The sequence below is a fragment of the Neofelis nebulosa genome, chromosome 12 (assembly GCF_028018385.1).
Source record: "Neofelis nebulosa isolate mNeoNeb1 chromosome 12, mNeoNeb1.pri, whole genome shotgun sequence".
Lineage (NCBI taxonomy): Eukaryota > Metazoa > Chordata > Mammalia > Carnivora > Felidae > Neofelis > Neofelis nebulosa.
This window is the reverse complement of record NC_080793.1, coordinates 53,177,331-53,191,160: the sequence shown is the minus strand read 5'-3', so window position 1 is coordinate 53,191,160 and position 13,830 is coordinate 53,177,331. Positions and strand designations below refer to the sequence as shown.

The following is a 13,830-nucleotide window of genomic DNA, read 5'->3' as shown; positions in this document are numbered from 1 at the left end:
GACACTAAATTCTAAACTTCAAAACAAAAGTCCTTATTTTCACAGGACTTTATTAAAATCCAGTTTATAGGTTGCTGTAAACATTTTTCCTCTAATTTTTGAGCTGGTACCTTATTAAGCATTTCATAGATCACGTTTTTGAGTAATCTGTAAAAAGTTAGACACACATCTATTCTAAACCTATACTATAGATGCCAATGTTTTAGATAGTAATTAAAAGTTGTAATTACAGAGATTGTATTTTTTAAAACCTTTTTGCATATAACTACATACTGTGCATGTACCCTCAATGAGATCCAATTAGTTGCAAAGAATTTGCATTTCAGTTAGTATGGGATAACAAGACTATAGGGAGGCACAATGCAATTCCACCAGCAGACTAAGAAAGTGTGTTCTTTCTTGTTAGCTCTGTAAGCAATAATTCCCACAACTGACTGTTTAAAATGTTACTGATCTTTTCAATATTTGGGTACTGAGGTAGATTTAAGTTCTTCCCTCTATTAAAAAAAATATATCAGCCACAATGAACACTTGAAGAAACAAATGAACAAAGGATTTTGCTTTGCATGTATGTTTCTGGGTCTTTTTTTTTTTTCTTGGTGTGGGGATATTTTCTTTATTTCTTAATACTGATGATTTCTTAAAAGCACATTGCTTTATTAAAATAAGTTCTATAACTGGGGGACAGGGAAACCTCACTGAGACAGCTACATGTAAATATATATGGTTTTGTGATACAGGCATGCATTTAGTATACTGAGAAAGTACTCAAGGATTTTCATTTTTTCTAGTTATGTTCCCAGCAATGTAAATCCTGAGCAAATATCAAATAAATGTATATAATTTATATACACAGTATAACATGCATCTCTAGGACTTCTGCTGGTTCACGGAACAATACCTGTAATTCCCTGGGTTCCGTTCAGCAGCTGTTAACAGATTCTGTAATCTGTAATGACAGTAAACTGGCCTTTGCTCTTCTTTTATTCACTATTCATTTTCAAGGCTTGGTTAAGTACAGAGCTGGGTTAAAGATCAGTGGTTTTTCATGTGACACATGCTGGTATTCATCTAATGGCTTGTCAAGACAAAACTGTCCCTGTTCTTGCCAAAATAATAAAAATGACGCTCCACATCGCATGACAATCAGCACTTCCTTATGGCAAAACAACTCCAGCTTTTGTAGTTCATTTACTTTATATAAAAAATATTTTATTAACTGGCTATCCGATCCTATATGTGGAATTAGGTTGCCATTCTCAAAGGAAACTTTTTTAAGTTATGTATGGCCTCTCTTAACTCTAAAGCAACATGTAAACTAGTTTCTGATCAAATCAGACTTTACCCATATAAAAATAATGCCGAAGCTACAAATTCGTATGGCATTAAGGAATATAACTTAATACATGCAAATTATGCAGAAAGAGCAGGCTGGGCCCGGTCACAGAGGTGGGGGGAACCAATTGAGGAAATGTCATTTTTCTTGAGAACAAAGTATGGGACTTGCTTTGCAACATCTGTTGGGCTGTGTGAAATGTTAACAGATGTCTTAAGTGAAAAAAGGAAAAAGAATTAATAAAGGAAACCTCCTCTGAACAGATAATCCACCCAAATTTCCATATTCCTAAGGAAAAAAGTTGACAGCAACCTTTCTGCCTTGTGAAACCTGCCATCCCTACTTTATCGTGTAAAGTTTCATTTTCTAGGTGAAGGGATCAAATTTTTTGACTTGCTAAAAAGAATAGAGAAAAAGTAAAACGAACAATAATTCCAACTGAGGCTTTCCTTTTGTGAATAATTATATCATAATCGAAACTGCCTCTTTTCCCTTGAGTCAGATATGTAATTTGATGGGAGGACAGTGAAAAGTTCACCTCCCCCCACCAAAAAAAAACCCCACACAGAACAATGAAATATTACCCTGCTGTGCCTGCATGTTGGGGGAAAGGAAAGAAGAGAAATTAAGGAGTACCTCTTCAAGTAGAGTTCTAATATACATTAAGGTGTCCTTCTTCACAATTAGGACTCACATATCATTTACACCTACATCCCTGTACTCTCCACTGGTTCCTACACTCCTTCCATTAGTAGCCTTGTAAAGGGTAAAACACCCCTCTTTCAACAGCCAAGTATTCTACAGCAGTATAATCTAATGATCATGAAAAAAACTTCTGGAATACACTACATGGATCCTGGTATTTAAATTTTAAGAAAACTAGAAAACTTTTCTTTCTTAGAAGTTAACAGTTTTCATTCATGTTTCAAATTATTAGATGATCTAGCCAAACATGAAGGCTAGTATGCCTTCATGCTAAGGTAGCAGTCTTTAATCCAGGTTAAAAAGATGATCACACACGCCAACTACTGAATCTAACCTAGTATCCACTTATATGTTCTATAAGTCTTCCTGTTTGGAGATATCTATTCTATTGCTTATGCTCTTAAAAACTAAGGACATAAGTTCATGCATTAACTAGTTCAAAATACAGTTAAGGATCTGTAAAGATTCTGATGAAGGAAGAAAAGTATTGTTATCTCTGATGACCAGTCTCAGTCTCTTCTCTCCCCTATGAAGAGTCTGCTTTAAAACTGTACATGTTACTTCGTGTTTACAGTTATACCTTCTCCAGATGGCTCCTGGCAGCCTTGGCTGGGCATTTCAACATATAGGAAACTCAGCCAGAATAGCCTGAAGATTTCAGGGGACAAGATCATGGTCCAAATTGTAAGTAAGACATGCAGGCATGCCTTTGGTTTTTGGTTTGTTTTTGGCCAAAGCATTGTGGGTGCTAAATGCTCTGGTGTTTACTCACAGAAATACCACATCAGAGCATGTGACAAGAAATAATAATAATAAGTGCCGTACCAAAAAGAAAATTGATCATTTACACTGAGGGAGAAAGCTTGTGAACTGAAAACATCATTATGTGACCTCAGACCAAGAAAGGAAAGCACGCCTAAGAAAAATATAAATATGACCAAAATTTAAATCACTTTAAACAGTGGCATAAATATTCCCTATAAGCAAACAACACCTAAAAGCTGCATCTTTTTATTATTATTATTATTATTATTATTATTATTCTTGCAGAAGGGAGAAACTGCTCTGGTTGACACTTGTCTCTGTACCAACTAGAGCAATCAATGTGATATAGCATCTGCTGACAGCCTAATCAGGGGCTCAGTTTCAGAAAAATACATCAAGTATATATCCGAACGCCATAATCCCTTGATACATTGTGAAAAATTTTAAAATTAAAAGATTTGGGTAGGGTGTGGTAGATGAAGTAGTTTATAAAATATTAGGGAAATGATAAGTACTTACAATCGAGACATTTGCAAATGCAAAAGCATTTTGAGGTAAGCACAAATCTTAAACTTCCAAAAGATCAAACATTTTACCTATCCTGTTTTGGTTTCAAAACAAAAAAGTAACTTCATACATTTTCTGTCAGGTCAAACTGACAGTGGCTTCTTTCCACCATAAGCTAAAGTCAATGTTTTATGAGAAAATATCCTAGAGGAAAGAACCAGTGATGTGTTTCCTTAAATGAGTATTAAAAAACAGGCCGGGGAGCATCTAGTGGAGTATTACTTCTATATCACCATGAGAAGTTGCAAGGAATGTAAAGATAGTATTAATTTATTTACTTCCTTCTAAAGTCTGTGGACAGAGAAGCTTGCAGCCCCACTGAAGATGTCCTAATAATAGTTTAAATTACTGTCAGGAAGGAAGATTGAGTCTCAAAGATACCCAGGAAATCCAACACTGCTTTTTAGAGTTATCATAGAAATAAAGCAACTCTATTGATGGTACCCACTTACATGAAATTCACAAACCTAGAAAACAAATTTAAAAAGTGCAATACCAATACACCTGAAGTTCCAAAATCTTTGTAAAACAACAGACTATGTTATATCCGTACATATTTAAATAGAAACATGTTGAAATAAATCTGAGTGAACCTGGAAATGGTTTCCAAATTAAGAAACCCAGAAGATGTCAGAAACTCAGTAGAGCACGTTAAAAATAGGAACAGGATCTTAAGTCTGAATAGAACTGATCTTCGGTGGGGAGTAGTGGTTGCCAAGAGGCACAACGAAAGCTTCTAAGGTACAGGTAATATTCTGTATCTCTACTTGGTGGTTCTGGGTATGGTCACTTGGTAAAAATCCATCAAGCTATATACACTTATGATTTGTACACTTTTCTGAATGCATATTTCACTTCTTAAAGTTTACTACTGCTACTGTTAATGGCACTACTATCAAAAATAATAATAATAGATTAAAACTATAGGAAAGAAAGAAAAGGAAGAAAAAAAACGCCATGGGAGAAAAAAAAGAGACTAAAGCCATCAGGTAATTTATCACAATCAAAAATTAATCAAATAACTGCCATTAAATGTACTGTTTTCAACAGTTTCTTCAGAGGTAAGAAGCATTAGGAATCAAGTAAATATCTGAGTTTCAGAATGAGGATACACGTGAAAGGCAGTAAAAGGGTGGAAGAAAGAATTCGGTGAGAGATACCTTAACTAGGCAGTACAAGAATGTGAGTATATCCAAATGGCTTAAACAGAAAAGAACATCATATACAACATGGTGTCGTGAATTATGCTTGCCAGTTTTGCTCTTTGAGATTGTCCTATGATCTGTAATTATGACTATTTGGGGATAGGTAATTTGGGGTGAGCACAAAGTGTACCTGTTGAGACTGGGAAGGAAATTACCTGCAAAATAGTATTACTTGGAGGCACAGAGTGTATCAAGACAGGTTTGTTTGTTTGTTTGTTTTTAATTGCAAATATAGCATACTCCTCTGACTACCCAAACACATTTTAAGTGTTTTTAGTGTCCAAGGCTGACAGCAGCCAACCGTTAAATAAACAAACCCTGGGGAGAATGGAAGCAACAAAGTGGGAACACGTGAATAATTTGCTAATTGATAAAGGATACACTTTTGCCCTCAATAGCTCAGTTTCTTGCTCCTTTTTCTTCATTTATTATAAAGAAGGACATTTGAAACATTTTTAGTCACTGCTAGAGAATACTGATCAAAGCCCTACTTGCCAAGTAGAGGAAGGTGTAGGGAACATGAAAGTTAAGGCATAGTCCTCGCTCACATGAAGTTTACAATCTAGTACAGAAGATAAGCCATGTACAAAAACAACCTTAATAAAACAGAATGTGATAAGAGAAGCAGAAGCAGAATCCTAGATGACTTGAAAAAGGAGATTCCTTCCAGCTGGTGTGGTAAAAGAAAGTTTCTAAGCAGAAGCAGTATTTGTGCTGGAATTGAAGAACCAATAATATTCCTAGAGAAGTGATCTAATTTGCCTTGAAGATAAGGTAGGATTTGTGTAGAGCAATGATGAATGAAAGGGACAGACTGGTCAATAGGAACTATTATTACTGGAAGGGTCTTATACTCCACTGTAAAGAGTTGCTATTTATCCTGTTATCCACCAACAGTCAAAACTGCTGAAAGCTTCTCAACAGCGGCACGGTATGATCATTACTGTATACACTAAGAAGATTTATCTGGCAACAGCATGACAGACAGACTGAAGTGTGAAAAGACAGAAGCAAAGACACCAATTAGGAAGCTATTATAATAATCTGGGTAAAATGATTACAGGCATTAGAGCCAGGAAAAAAAAAAAAGAGCAGATACAATGTGGAGATAAAACCCAGGGGACAAGAATGACTGATAAAATGTTGGTAACAAATGAGAACAAAGATGACACTAAAGCTACAATATTCTGTGCATGGGAAATGGTAGCAGAATCAAAAGAAATGGGGATGATCTAGTTTGTAGAAAGCTGAGTTAGAGCTCTGTGTGGGGAAACAGGAGATCAAACTAATGACAAGGCAACTAGAAATGTTCAGAAAACAGACTGACGCTAGAGTTGTCAGATCTGGAGACATCTACAGAGAAGCAACACAAAAGGTAAACCAAGGCCAAGGTCAGCATTTTGGGGGACACCTATGGTTATTGTGGAAGAAGACAGAAGGAGCATTAACAAGGGCACTGTGATTGCCCAATGTTCTGAATGACAAGAAGTTGGAGTTTAAAGGATGGTCAGATTTTTAAAAAAAACAATGCTATATTTAGAGTATAGTGAAACGAAGCACAGTAGTAAGTAGTAGTAAATACAGTAAGAGTGTTTAAAACACAATGGGTGGGGATGATAAATACCAAAATCAGAATAATGCTGGAATGTGGGGGTAGGTATTGGAGAAAGGATATAGTAACCCGGGGCTTCACATGTATTTTTACATGTTAGGTTCTTCTGCCTGGGCAAATGGGTGTTCATTATACCATTCTTCTTGATATATTTGTGGTTGTAATATTTTATAATTATATTTTGTGTCCCAAGAAAGAGCTCTTAATGCACAAATTGGTATGAAAGTTACAGAATCTGGATCGTAAATGAGTTAAGAAGTAAGGAAATTATAAAGACAAGAACGCAGAAAAGGTAAAACATTCTGGAGCAATTCTGCAATGCAAGCAAGTAAAGTAAGAAAAAGGTGGTCTGAAAAGTTTGCAGGGCCTGGGAGAAGCTGTGTTAGTGTGTTGACGGTTTGTTACTCATTACAGGGGGAAAAAAGAGTGCATCATAGGCAAAGGGGACAAAGCCAGTGGAGAAAAGGATATTGAAGATCTAAGCCAGAGGGAAAATGATATAAAAGGGTCCTAGGAGAGAATATGATCAAGACTATAAATAAAAAGGGTGCCCCTGAAGGGAGAGGGAAATTTTTTTTTCAGAAACCAAAGGTAAGAGATATAAAAAAAAATCCTGTGGTTAAAAAATATATGTATTGAGAGTGCTCATGTCAGATAACCAATTTACTACCCATCTCCCCAACTAAATTCTACATTTGTTGAAACGTAAAGAGTTTTATCTACCTTTGGTAATCCAGGGCCTAACAGAATGCTTAACACACAGTAAATGCTCAATAAATGACATCTGCACAAAAGAAGTGATCATCACAGAAAATACTGACAGGATAAATAAAAGACCAGAAGCTAGAAAGAGTTTGGTCCAATTGGAGAGGATAAAATGAAAGTGAATCAATGAGAAATGAATAAAAGAAATGGCAAACAGCAAAAGGGACTCAAGCCTTGGTTCCCGAAAAATCTCGAGAAATTACAAGCAAGCAGACTGGATTCAAGAAGTGTAGTTCAGACTTCCCACTCTGGGAAGCAGAATACTTAGAACCAGAAAGGAGTTTTGTTTTGTTTTTTTTTTAAATATCTATTTACTTTTGACAGAGAGAGACACACACACAAAGTATGAGCAGAGGAGGGGCAGAGTGAGAGGGAGACACAGAATCTGAAGCAGGCTCCAGACTCTGAACTGTCAGCACAGAGCCCAATGTGGGGCTCAAACCCACAAACCGTTAACATCATGACCTGAGCGGAAGTCCTACCCTTAACTGACTAGGCCACCCAGGCGCCCCCAGGAAGGAGTTCTTAATTCAAAACTGGTAAATGCCTTGCTCCAAAACAAACACCCTAATAGGCAACAGTACATTGTAAATCACTGCCCTTATAAGGCATTCCTTTAGCACATAATTCTTATAAAGAAAAACACTGAGAATTGACTTGACACTTTACTTAGCTGTCCCTTGATTCCAGGTGTTTACTATGTAGTGTTTTTTAAATGTCTATACATGTACTGCTAATGAAATTTCCCAAAGCAAACAAAAATCAAAAATCTTTATGCTATGTCACATATGTGATTTGCATGAAGGAGCAGGAGATGTGGAAGAAAGTCACTTCATTAACAAATGAGACAAAGCTGAGGAGAGCTAAGCTCCACTACTTACTGCCTGGTTCTTATCTCCAAGACTGCAATTGTGGTCTAAAGTCACACCAACCCTCTGCACAATTAGTGAGGGCTGCATTAGCAGAACTGGGCACTCTGAGTCCAGGATCTCTCTAGAGAGCAGGGAAATGATGAGTTCCATCACCTGGCCAACATCAGCAATCGCCAAACAGTCACCTCAGGGACTCGGACAAAGACATTCATCTGCTGCGCTGGCAACCACTACAGCCTGCCTACCTAACAGAGTCCTCTCTGTGAGGACCACTGTCTAAGTGACCTGTCATAAAGCTTTATAAAGCAGCATTAATACTGTGGGCCAAAATGAGATTGATCTTTGAGCTTCGTGGTCTCCTGTTGTCAACGGTGCATTATAAAACCAATACTAAATACTTTATAAACAGGTCTCCCTACAGTGTATTAGAAAAACAGTGCATATTTCATGCCCCATAGTTAGGTAGCCACATATCCATCAGACTAATAAATTATTTATTAGGTGCTCAGAAGTGCAATAAGAGTCAATAAACTAACTTCTGAATACTTATAAGCTACTATTTCACTAGAAATTGTACCTGAATGAGAAAACTAGCACACTACCTGAGTGGGGGAATGGAGATATCCAGCTCTCTGAAGTGTACCATTAGAAGGAAGCACAGGTCTCCTGGGTGAGAAGAGACATAAATTCCGTGCCCTGAAAAGAGTCTTGGTGATTGAATTTACACAGAGAACACAACCCAACCCTATCCTCCCCTCTCCATTCTCTTCTATATAGTTTTCTCTAATCTTACCAACCTTGGAGACGGCTCAGGAAAATAAAAATTGGTGGAAACATTTCAAACGTGCCCTGAATCATGCCAGATGACATCCACCAGTTAACGGTTTGCACTTGACATCTCCAAAGAAACTATATAATGGTTTAAGTGCACAAGCTGTCTGCTGCATGTATGGCGTGGAACTGAACATTCATGAATCCAACATTTAGGGTAGGATTTTTTTTTCTATTTTCAGTTAAAGCTCCCAAGACCATAGACAACCTATGATACAGTCCTGATGCCCAATCCAACATCATCAGGCCCCTCTTTCCTGATTGATTTTATCCCTCTGGAAAAGGACTTTCTGTTCAAGAATGTATTCCAGCCCTTCACGAAGGAATTCTTCAGCTGGGAGTTATTTCCCAAACTATCAGAGGCGTGGACCTTTGTGTAGTATTGTGGGTGCCATGGTTTCACATGTTGGCCACATTAATACTGGAGATCAAGCATCTGTAACCCACAGCTGAGTGTACTCCAGCCCCAAAGCACCCGCAAGGCTGGTGCCAATGCAAACCACTCTTCCCATCCCACATCTGAACCACACTGGTTTTCTCCAGGAGCCAGGGGCTGAGATACAGTTCTGAAAATGAAGGTTTTGGGTTCTTTCCATTCACATGATGGGTATAGAGTGTTGGGAAGAATACTGCCAGAGGGACTGGCTTTTTTTCTCTCCCATTCCACACCGAGTGAATAAACCATAAAGAGGTTTACAGTGTCTAATGGTGTTCCAAAATCTCCCAGGGGAAAAACCTAAACGGATAAATATATAGATTCTCACACACTGTTTTCATTTTTCTTCCTAGAGTCTTATGGTTTTACCCCTATAGGCTGGAGTTTTTAAGGTTGAAAAACATCTTATGTGGATAAGGAAAAAGAAGTAGAAATAAAGGAGAAATATGGCAGAGACCTGATTTTACATCACTTTCTCAAAGATCTACCCAAATCCTAGAAATAATGAAGAGTTGATGCAGAAGTGTAAGACAAGACTTGTTTCTTGTATTACTTTTGCTACCACAACCACTACAGCTCAGATGATTATTCATATTAATGAGTTTGGTATGTAGACAAACTATAAAAGATGCAGTCTCTGACCTCAAGTACTTATCTCTGTCTTTTGGGATTTACTCCTCCTGCTAGATTTACTTTTATTCTACATACCCTTGCCCAGAGGAAGTGATCATCACTCAGGACTTGGAGCATTTCCATGGGTGGGGTTTAACTATGGCAATGAGAAGTGAGGGAACTTTTGCCCTTGGACAGAGACAATGTTGGCCCCACAGCTCACGATGTCTAGTTTGTAACATAGAGAAATATAAACTCCCTGTGAAATTACACACTGGCCTCACTAAGCTTTATCAGAAAAATCTTATAAAGTGTGAAAGCATATAGCATTCCTGTGCTTTATCACATCAAGCACACACATACACAAACCGTATCACTGCACACAGATGAGCTAACATCAGACAATAATCTCTACTTAGCCTTTACATTCAGTTATTTATGTTTTGTGTGCGTGCTGATAGCATATGTAGGAAAGAGAGCCATCTATGGAGTCAGTTTTGCCCAGTGGTTAAGTCCCAAAGTTCTACAGTCAGATTACTTGACGTTGAATACCTGTGGAACCTTTTAAAAAATATGTGATCTTGGCAAGTTACTTAGCCTCTCAAAGTGCCAAAATTCCTCAAGTATAAAAAAAATAATAGTTCACCTAATTATTGTGAATATTACATATTTCGATTAGCGCAAAAAGTTTAGCTGAGTGCCTAGAACATAAGCATTCAATAAATATTAGTTGCTGCATATACATATGTGCATAAAGAGATTTCAAACTATAAGCCCACAGGCCAAGTTTGGCCCCGAGGCCTAGTTTGTTTTGCTTGGCTTCCTACATGAGTGTGTATGCATATGCATGTATGTGTGCTTAATTATTGGCCAACATGTAAAAAAAATCAAGAAGTTTTAAATTAAAGTCTGGCTTTCCAGCTGCTGGGGATGGAATGGGAATAAGCAAAGGGTGGAGTTTCAGGGAACTAAAGATACAGCAACGGAAACCTGTGTCCCTTCATTACAACATTCTGATGCAGCGGAGCAGAAGCTACTCTCTTCAGCATGTATTCACAGATGAGCAGAGTCTTCACCACTCTTTACATTAGACCCCAACTGTTTACCTCAATTCCATTATTTGCCTGGCCACTAAGGCCATCTGAGGTTGTAAATCCTGGCTATAAGTTACACCTCATTAACCTGACATATCTATATGGAGAATTCATTCACACATAAGTGAAAGTCATACCTTTTTTTAAAGGTACCAAAACTGTTTTCTGTTTACCTCTTATAAAAACAACACAAATTCATTAAGTTCCCTTTTGCATTTCACTAAGCCTTAAATATATATACACACACACACATATATACACAAGTGTATATACATATATATGTATATAATAGTATACATATTAGTATACATATATATTACAGTAGATACATATATAATAGTATATATTATACATATATAATAGATATGTATATAATATAGTATAACAATATATAGTATATATATATAGTATAGTATATATAGAATAATATATAATAGATATGTATATAATATACATATACATATATACATATATAATAGTATACATATATATTATATGTTTAACATATATATTATAATATATATGATATAATATATATATTATGTATATAATAGTATACATATATATTATATATATGCATACATATATGTTTACATTATACAGTGAGTAAACCCATTACTTGTCACTGTATTAGAGCCTCTGCTACAATTACAGACACAGGCTTTGTGAGAGCTATTAAGTACCAGTGGTTCTCAAACTCAAACACTTTTAACCAGTAGAGACTTTTAAAAAAAAGAAATTCACACTAAATATGTAGGACAAAAAAAGCACAAAGCTTGGGACCCTTGGCCTCTGTAGTCTGAGATACCGTCACAGAACTGAAATGCTGTGCCAAACATGTTTAGAGAACTGATCTACTCCTACTCCTTTACTATATAAACAAGGAAGAGGGAAAAAAAATGATGGTGGTACAGCATGGACCATTTTTTGAGCCCTGGGCTTCCCTAACTGCTTTTACATCAGAGTTCAAAGCAGTGGTCCAGAAATCTAGCAGCGTGTGACAGCTGCTCCACTGACTTGTAAGAACAGACTATTAAACTTTCAGGAATTTTACAAGTCAGTTGACTTCACCCTGGTAACTTGAAATCAGCCATGGTGGGAATATTTATACCACAGCAATCAGCAAATGCTACAAATCCAAGCTCCCCTGCCCCATAAACCATTTTTAAACATTTACAAGCACATCACTGGTTGAGATTCTGACATCTGCCTATTGGGCATCTTCATATGGTACATGTGATCATGTATGTGTCTTTGTACTTCTTTCTAGAGATTGGGGGATTTGGGTGCAGAGTATGAAAAAAACCAAACCAGACGCTAAACAGTGAGAGGAAATAAATCAGTGCAGAAATTTGAAATGCTTAGTATGTACAACACATTGTGATGAATATTACAAAAGATACAATTACAGTAAGATCTCAGCATCCAGAGCCCTTAAGAAATTAATAGTTCTGGATAGACAAGGAGGCTGGGGGATGTTACCATACATTTACTGAGTACCTGTTGTGTGCCAAGAAGAGCATAAACTACTTTTTCATTTGTTCTGCACAGGTCCTATGAGATAGGTATTATTATTTTCATTTTACCAATAAGGAAATTGAAGCTAAGAGAGTTAACTCACTTGGCTAAGGTCTCATATTAAGTGTCAAAGTGGGGATTCAAAACCAATTTGGTCTGAGTTCAAAATATGTGCACATCCCAATATTCTGCAATGCCTTCTAAAGTTTCTGCAATTTTAGGTTAAGAATTTTCTTAAAAGGTGTTGTATATATACCTTGTTTTTTTAAATAGGGTAATTAAAATTTTTCATTTTGAACATCAAATTAAAATGTAGTGGTACCTTCAGGGCTTCTAAGGGCTTATGGGGTCTCTGTTTACTCTTGGAGGAAAAAAAAGAATCTCTGGAAATACTCTATTTTTTAATTTAAAAATTTATCATTTTGTCCTTTTGTAGTTAGCTATAATTACTTCTTATATCTCAATATCTGCCTTTTTCACACTTCTAGAATTTGCTGTCTGATTTTACCATGAACCTCTCAAAGGAATATTAAGCCGCTGTCAACAAAAATGAAATAAAGCTATGAGTATTGATGAGGAACATCTCCAAATAAATCACAAGAGACCAGACACAAAATAGTAAATATGGTAAACTCCCACTCATATTAAAAGTAGAAAAGAGAAGGGCCACCTGGGTGGCTCAGTCAGTTAAGTGTCCAACTCTTTTTTAAGTTTATTTTATTTTATTTATTTTGAGAGACACGGAGGGTGAACAGGGGAGGGGCAGAGACAGAATCCCAAATAGGCTCCACACTTAGCACAAAGCCTGACCTGGGGCTCAAACCCACAAACTATGAGACCATGGCCTGAGCCAAAACCAAGAGCCACTCAACCGACTGAGCCACACAGGTGTCCCAAGTGTCCAACTCTTGATTTCAGCTCAGATCATGATCTTGCCATTCATGAGTCTGAGCCCTCCGTGGGGCTCTGCACTGACATCATAGAGCCTGCTTGGGATTCCCTCTCTCTTCTCTCTCAATGCCTCCCCTACTCATACTCACTCTCTCTCAAAATAAATAAATATTGGGGCGCCTGGGTGGCGCAGTCGGTTAAGCGTCCGACTTCAGCCAGGTCACGATCTCGCGGTCCGTGAGTTCGAGCCCCGCGTCAGGCTCTGGGCTGATGGCTCGGAGCCTGGAGCCTGTTTCCGATTCTGTGTCTCCCTCTCTCTCTGCCCCTCCCCCATTCATGCTCTGTCTCTCTCTGTCCCAAAAATAAATAAAAAACGTTGAAAAAAAATTAAATAAATAAATAAATAAATAAATAAATAAATAAACATTACAAAAAAAAAAGAGAAAACTTAAGGAAGGGGTAATAAATACTTCTATATTTAGACTAAGCTATTTCTGAAAATACCTTTCTTTATTTTTTAATGTTTTATTTATTTTTGAGACACAAAGAGAGACAGAACACGAGTGGGGGAAGAACAGAGAGACAGACACAGAATCCAAAGCAGGCTCCTGGCTCTGAGCT

At 37.1% G+C, this 13,830-nt stretch overlaps 1 protein-coding gene and 1 long non-coding RNA gene across 13 annotated transcripts in view; one reads left to right on the top strand and one right to left on the bottom strand.

The window, feature by feature from the left end:
- Nucleotides 1-13,830, bottom strand: part of BNC2 (basonuclin zinc finger protein 2) — a 441,927-nt gene that overhangs the window by 304,087 nt on the left and 124,010 nt on the right. The window lies entirely within an intron of this gene.
- Nucleotides 1-13,830, top strand: part of LOC131491864 (uncharacterized) — a 43,036-nt gene that overhangs the window by 4,895 nt on the left and 24,311 nt on the right. For both annotated transcript variants that reach the window (XR_009251691.1, XR_009251690.1), the window contains exon 2: nt 2,616-2,725. This is a non-coding gene — a long non-coding RNA (uncharacterized LOC131491864). The remainder of the gene's footprint in view (nt 1-2,615; nt 2,726-13,830) is intronic.